Source organism: Palaemon carinicauda, chromosome 3, assembly GCF_036898095.1.
Source record: "Palaemon carinicauda isolate YSFRI2023 chromosome 3, ASM3689809v2, whole genome shotgun sequence".
NCBI lineage: Eukaryota > Metazoa > Arthropoda > Malacostraca > Decapoda > Palaemonidae > Palaemon > Palaemon carinicauda.
In genome coordinates, this window is record NC_090727.1 from 161817452 (window position 1) to 161824951 (window position 7500).

The 7500-nt window shown below is 33.1% G+C and overlaps 1 protein-coding gene and 1 pseudogene across 1 annotated transcript in view; one reads left to right on the plus strand and one right to left on the minus strand.

The window, feature by feature from the left end:
* Positions 1-786, minus strand: part of LOC137638745 (uncharacterized) — a 17699-nt pseudogene extending 16913 nt beyond the window's left edge.
* The window catches only part of LOC137638746 (uncharacterized), a 494402-nt gene that overhangs the window by 89211 nt on the left and 397691 nt on the right, over positions 1-7500 (plus strand). The window lies entirely within an intron of this gene.

Below are 7500 nucleotides of genomic sequence, written 5' to 3' on the forward strand. Positions count from 1 at the left end.
GGTAAAAGAGACTCTTTAGCTATGGTAAGCAGCTCTTCTAGGAGAAGGACACTGCAAAATCAAAATATTGTTCTCTAGTCTTGGGTAGTGCATAGCCTCTGTTCCATGGTCTTCCACTGTCTTGGGTTAGAGTGCTCTTGCTTGAGGGTATACTCAAGCACACTATTTTATCTTATTTCTCTTCCTCTTGTTTTGTAAAAGTTCTTATAGTTTATATAGGAGATATTTATTTTAATGTTGTTACTCTTCTTATTTTCTTGTAAAATATGTACAGACAGTTGGTGAAATCACAAAACTCCCAATTTGGTTTGGAATTACTCAGTTTTTTTTTCAATTAGTTAATTAAATTGATTTTTAGGACACTTAATAGGACGTCCATTGAATAATTTTCATCTTGAATGTTTTCATAGTATACTAGATTTATAATATTAATAGTTGTCTTCGAGAATACCCTCCTACATGGATGTACGTTGTATAACTTAACGCATTTATTACGTCTTACATTCATACGAACAATAAATAAAAACCAACTTACCTCGAAATATCTACGGTAGTGACACACGTAGTACAAAAAGGAACCAGATTTGCGATATATCAGTTTTAATACTTAAGCTGCGTAACAAGGATCGAGAAGGATATCGTACGATCTTCGCCAATCAACAGGTTTCTGACTTATGTATCCTAGAGTATCACATGAACTTTGGTAAACACGGCGCTATGGAAGAGACTCCGAAGAGGCACTAGCGGTGTTGATAGAGAGAGAGGCGACGGAGGTATGAACCACCCAGGAATATTAAGAATGCATTCGACCGTCCAGGTACAGCTGGGTGGTACCAACTGACCAAAACAGAAGGAAGGTCATTATGGGACTCGTGTACATCTCATGATAATTACAGACTAATGGATCTACGTGGTTTGTTTCTTCCTAATAGATCAAGTTAGAATAGATAACTTAAATTCACGATTTCTCAGTTTATTTGGAGTAGATGATATTAATCAACAATCACCATATCACTACTTCCATTAGCTTCTTTCCGCCAAACTTGCACCATATAGTAAATCATTTGCTATATTTGTGTATAATCAAAGCTACCTTTGTTTTGTTATGGTGACGCAGGTCAGGCGAGATCTTGCATTATTACATAGCTGTTATCAGCTTAGATTAATATGTCATGGAAGCTTTTTCCGGAAGTTGGTTTTTTTCTCTTTGTAATTAGATTTTGTCCTGTGTCTCGAGGGTGGTGTCTTTAAGGCATTTCCCCCAATATAAGAGCAATTGCCTGACTAAGTGTATATATATATATATATATATGTATATATATATATATATATATACATATATCTTTCCGGTCACACTAAACTCTCTCCGTCCCTCGGGTTAGGGGGAAGAGGGAGTAGTCATACCGTGGCGAGAGGGTGGTGCGTGTGTGCACATGTGTACATATTGTGTAGTTATTTTTGACGAGTCGCGTACACTGGTTTCTTTATAAAGACAAATGACTTCATAATACATACAGAACGAAGTCAAATTTTTCTTTCTCTAGAGCCACATTCTCCCGTAAAAGGAAATAGTCAGAATTCATATATATATATATATATATATATATTTGTATATATATATATTTATGTATATATATATATATATATATTTATGTGTATATATATATATATATATATATAAACTTCATCTGTGTCTATATATCGCTCTATATATTAATGTGTATATATACATACACACACGCGCACACACACATACATATATATATATATATATATATGTATATATATATATATTGTTTATGTATGTATGTATGTAAAAACGTGTGTATATATCCCAAGACGCACACATACACATATATACATATATACTGTATATATATATATATATATATATATTATATATATATATATACATATATATATATATATATATATAATTTGTGTGTGCATTGTATATGCATTTATATAAATATTTGGGCTTATATACTCATATTCATATACATTAAATGAACGAATGGATGGGTTGGGGGAGGGATAGGGCTCTGGTGGCACTGGGACAACAAGGTGCAAGGAATAGAAATTGATGGAGAAATCTGACCCAAGCGGCCGACCCTTCTATACCGTGGGACCTATTGAGGTCAAAAGACGTTCTAAAGAATATGCTTTTCAATTTACCTGTTATATATTTATTAAGTTAGTCACAATAGCTTTTTTCACTATTTATTTTTTTTTTATTTTTTGTCTTATATATGAGAGTCACAACCTCGGTTTCCAAACCAGTTATGAATGTTGAATGTTCTACTGTAAGCCAGAAATGTATCTTATCTATATATAGAGTATTATGGGTATAGATTTATTTCTATATAAATGCATATGTAGCCAGAACTGACCTTCAGACACAAATCTTTTTAATCTCTTCATTTGAGTGGGAAGGTATTTGGCTCGCTTCACACGAGCGGATTGATGTCGCACGGTTTTTTTTCCCGCGCCGATTAGATATTGACGAAGATCAATGAAGCTTTTCACACGATGGCCATTTGGAAGAATTTCCGAGCTGTGGTGATATACTAAACCACGTCCACTTCTAACCCTTGTGGTTCCAGTGTAGTGGCTTATAGAGACTACTTTCTCTTTAACAAGGATTGTTTATACGAAAAAAAGGAGTTCTGTTTGATAAATTTATCTTTTACAATTGATTCTTCAGTATCGGAATTTCCTTACCCTGAAGTTAATTCACAAGTTGTCTAGATTCATCTTTAATTATGGACCTCATTAAACCTTATTGCGTCATAATGTCTTGCTAGCTCTTTCTTTCCTGCTTCCACTCCGCATATCTTTCTATACCTTTCTTGTTTTCATTTGCTCAATCAATTGTAGCATTTACTTTAGGTTGATGAAGTGAATCAACATCAACAGCTATTAATTGGCTTCCCTTGAAAGAGAGAATCATTGTCAGACGGAAATGTAACAATACTGGAGCACACTATTCTATCTTATTTCTCTTCCTCTTGCGTTGTTGGAGTTTTTATATTTTATATAGGAAATATTTATATTAATGTTGTTACTATTTTATTTTTCCTTGTTTCCTTTCCTCACTGGGCTATTTTCCCTGTTGTAGCCCCTGGGCTTATAGTATCCTGCTTTTCGAACTAGGGCTGTAGCTGAGCAAGTAATAATAATAATAATAATAATAGTAATAATAATAATAATAATAATATTTTCCCCATTCATCCACTATACACAAGAACACTCCTTGGTCCAGATGTTTCCATTTATATCTACTTGTTTAGACTCGCAGTGCAATTCCCTTATCAACCCCTCTATTATCTGCAGTATCTTTATTAAATAATATTACAAATCACCTTTTCCAATATACACAGTCACTTTATCCTTATGTAAAAGGATCGCCTCCCTTCCTCAGGCTGGAGTGGAATGGATGAAACAAATATGGCAACGTCTTTTTAAACGGAGCATTACCTCTCTATAATTCTTTATCAGAATCTTTCCCACATCCAAAAAGTACCTTATAGAACCTAATCCACTTGTTTATTTTTGTTTATCTCCTCACCACATCTTATCACCTGGAATCATACCAGCCATGGAAAATTTGTTTCTTCAAAGTTGTTTTTGTCTTCTGTACATCATCAGTTCTTACTTTCACAAGTGGTATAAAATTTCCATCAATGTTTTTCAATCTAGCATCATGCAAGTTTAATTCCCATCTACTCCTAAGTTCAGGAGCTAATCAGACTATTCATTCCATCCGATGGAATGAGTATCTTATATAACAAAGGCTTCAGATATGTCCTTCCCCTCGCGTCTATTCATGGTCTTTCTATGCCAGTTTAATCTACCAAACTTTTAGTTTGTCAATCCATCGTTTTCTCTTTTTTTTCCTGTCTGCCTATAGATATTTTGGTGAAAAGGAATAACAGAAAAACAGGAAGAGGTAGGAACATAAGCTGCCGTTTTCCTCAGGAGTTATGATTAGAAAAGTGTACTACAATCTGTAGTACATACCTCTGGGTTATGACTCAGAGCAGTTTTGGGTTGGGCCAAGTGTACAGCCGGCTTACTTGGGAGGGGGGGGGGTGAGTTTAGCGTGGTTGGACTCGTGCAACTTCCCTCATAGTTATTGAAGTATTTCGTATGTCCTTGTACTGTATGTACGGTAGATGTGAGCACGAGAGAGAGAGAGAGAGAGAGAGAGAGAGAGAGAGAGAGAGAGAGAGAGAGAGAGAGAGAGAGAGAGAGAGAGAGAGGAGTAGTTTGTAATTATTTTTTTCCATATTGAATGCACAACTTTTTATTTATTAATTTTTGTATTCAAGTATGTGCGTGGTTGTGTATTTATATATATATATATATATATATATATATATATATATATAATATATATACACCATATATATACACTCCGTATATATATAGTGTATATATATACACTATATACATATATATATATATATATATATACACTGTATATATATATTATATATATATATGTATGAGATATATATATATATATATATATAGAGAGAGAGAGAGAGAGAGAGAGAGAGAGAGAGAGAGAGAGAGAGAGAGAGAGAGAGAGATTATCTTAATTACATTTTACTTACCATCGCCAATGCTATTCTTCTCATCTGGTGTGTGTACAAACGAAAACCAGAATACTGTTTGTTTATTTAAATGAACTTTACATATACAAACAAAACCGCCTACGGATCATGAAAAAAATGCAAAGCGTATGAAATACCATGGCGCGCTTTTAGACTATACTGCCTTTGGTTTTAGACCCCCCCTCCCCCCCCCCAAAAAAAAAGGGGGGGGGGCTGTTATTTTTTGAGGCCCAGGCGCGTGTTAACGAATGCATACCTTTATGAAATTCTGTCCAATCCTTGATTCTAAATATTTAATTTAATCAAATATACATTGGGTGGGATTTTCATTGGTTTTGGGAGTTTGGCAAAAAATAAAAGAGAAAAATATATCAGAATTTTCGTTCCTATATATCAAAAGTTTCATTCAATAATAGCGCCCACTGGCGGAGCTATGCGGATATTTTTAGAATTTTTGGTTTAATCTCTCAAATCTGGGAACTGTAGTTCGTGAGTGAATTACTAGCTTTAATTTGGGCCAGTTCGAATCCTGCCGGAAAATGGTAAAAAAAGTTAGTTTTGTTTAATATTGTTGCATGTAAGCTCGTTTAAAAATGGCATCCCTAAGATAGATTAGTTCACCAAACTTTCTTCTGGGCTCCAGAAGGCACTAGAAGAGTTGGAGAGTTGGAAGACCCACGCTTACGTGGCTGAGGACTATGAAACGTGAAGTAGGAGGTGATGAAGGGAGAAGTATTGATTTAAAAGCTCAAGATAGGAACGATTGGCGAAATCTAACCGAGTCCCTTTGCGTCAATAAGCGTAGATGATATATATATATATATATATATTACAGTATGTATGTATGTATGTATGTATATATATATTTATATATATATATATATATATATATTTATATATACATATATATATGTATATATATATATATATATATATATATATATACATATGTGTATGTATATATATATATATATATATTTATATATATACATATATATATGCATATATATATATATTATATATATATATATATATATATTATATATATATATATATATATATATATATATGTATATATATATATTTATGTGTGCGTGTGTGAAATGTATACAGATATTTTTACGAACAACTAAAGTGATCGTTTGATTGTATCAAGCCTGTCATTATGTAGACTGTTTTTTTCTTTTCTTTTCTTTTTTACCATTAATTGCGTGACGTTAATCTGTTGATCACGTTTGGGACGTCATGTACTTATTTGCAAAGCCTTTTTTTTCTCACGTTCTTGATATATTCTAAGTTTAACACTTTTCATCTCAAAATTAGAAGATATTTGTGATTATAACTTTCCCATTTTATTGATTTTTTTTATCCATGGATTAAAATATTTTCTATAATGAAGAATATCAATCTTTCTTGTGGTGATATTTATTAAGGAATTTTGATATTTTGTATCCAGAAATTATGAAATATATTTTTCAACCAATAAATTTTGCCTTTGTCTATCTATGTAATTATTAATTATATCATTACGAGACTTTGTTTTTAAAAAGACTCGTTACCTCATTGTCATTCATGTCTTAATTGTCGTAACAATACTTTTTCTTTAAAAAATCAAAAAACAAACATGTCTTTCTCTACATTAGATATGTATCTTATGATGATGCACTGTTGCTATTGCAAACAAAGAAAGCTACAGAAACTCCCTTGACTCATACATGCAACAACTAACACTTCTACGTAGTGGCCTAATGGGAAACTCCCTATCTGGCGATCTGCCAGACTGGGGTTCTAGGCATGCTCCAGTTCGATAGTTTCTTATAATGTTCGCAACCACACCATCCTTGTTAGCTAAGGATGACGGTTTTGGGTAAACCTATTGGTCTACCTGTTGAGTCATCTGGAGCCACTGTCTAGCCCTCCCTGGTCATAGCTTGGGCCCTGGTCATTTGTATACATGCTGGCGGACTTGGGTTCGGGTCATGCTCAAGCTCGATAGTTTATTATAATGTCTGTAACCTCGCCATCTTTGTGAGCTAAGGATTGTGGATGTAGGGATGTAGGGGAGCATATTGGTCTAACTGTTGAATCATCAGCAGCCATTGCCTGACCCTCCGTGGTCCTAGCGTGGGCGCTAATTATTTGTATATATGGTCTTTCTCTATGGCAATGTCACTGTCCCTCGCCTTTGCCATTCATGAGCAAACTTAAGAATTTGAACGAAGTATTAATAGTTTAAGCAAAGGTTGATAAAGTTTACAAAATTGTTTTGTACTTTGATGAATTATATAGTTTCCTAGGTAAAATGTTTATTAATTTTACTTTTGTTAAAGAAAGCATCTTTCCTGATAAGCTTATGATTTTCCAAACAGTGGCCCGAAGAGTAAAAAAGTCCCAACACTCACTTGGACACTTCCATTTAAGCAAATAGTGTAATCAGATACACATTTTTCGATGTTTTGCAATCACAATTTTACAAAATTGTGAACTTTTGTGTTTTTTGCTTTATGTAATCAAGAATTTAAAGATATGTCCCAACACATGAGCAATTAAATCTATTTTTTCATGCTACATTTATGAAAGAATTGCTGTTTAAAATCTTGAAACACGTTAAGCCATCCTTCAAGATAGTCTAATCTAATTATATCTAAATTTCATGTGAAGTAGGTTTTTCTATAATGGCAGTCTTATTCAAGGTCTTAATTATGTTTAGACTTTGGACCGGTTTCATTACGAAAATATAAATGCCAGTTTTTATTATTATTATTATTATTATTATTATTATTATTATTATTATTATTATTATTATTATTATTATTATTATTATTTTAGGCCGCTCATTAATGGCAGAGGCAAGGGGCAGTAACATTGCCCTAGCTAGCTG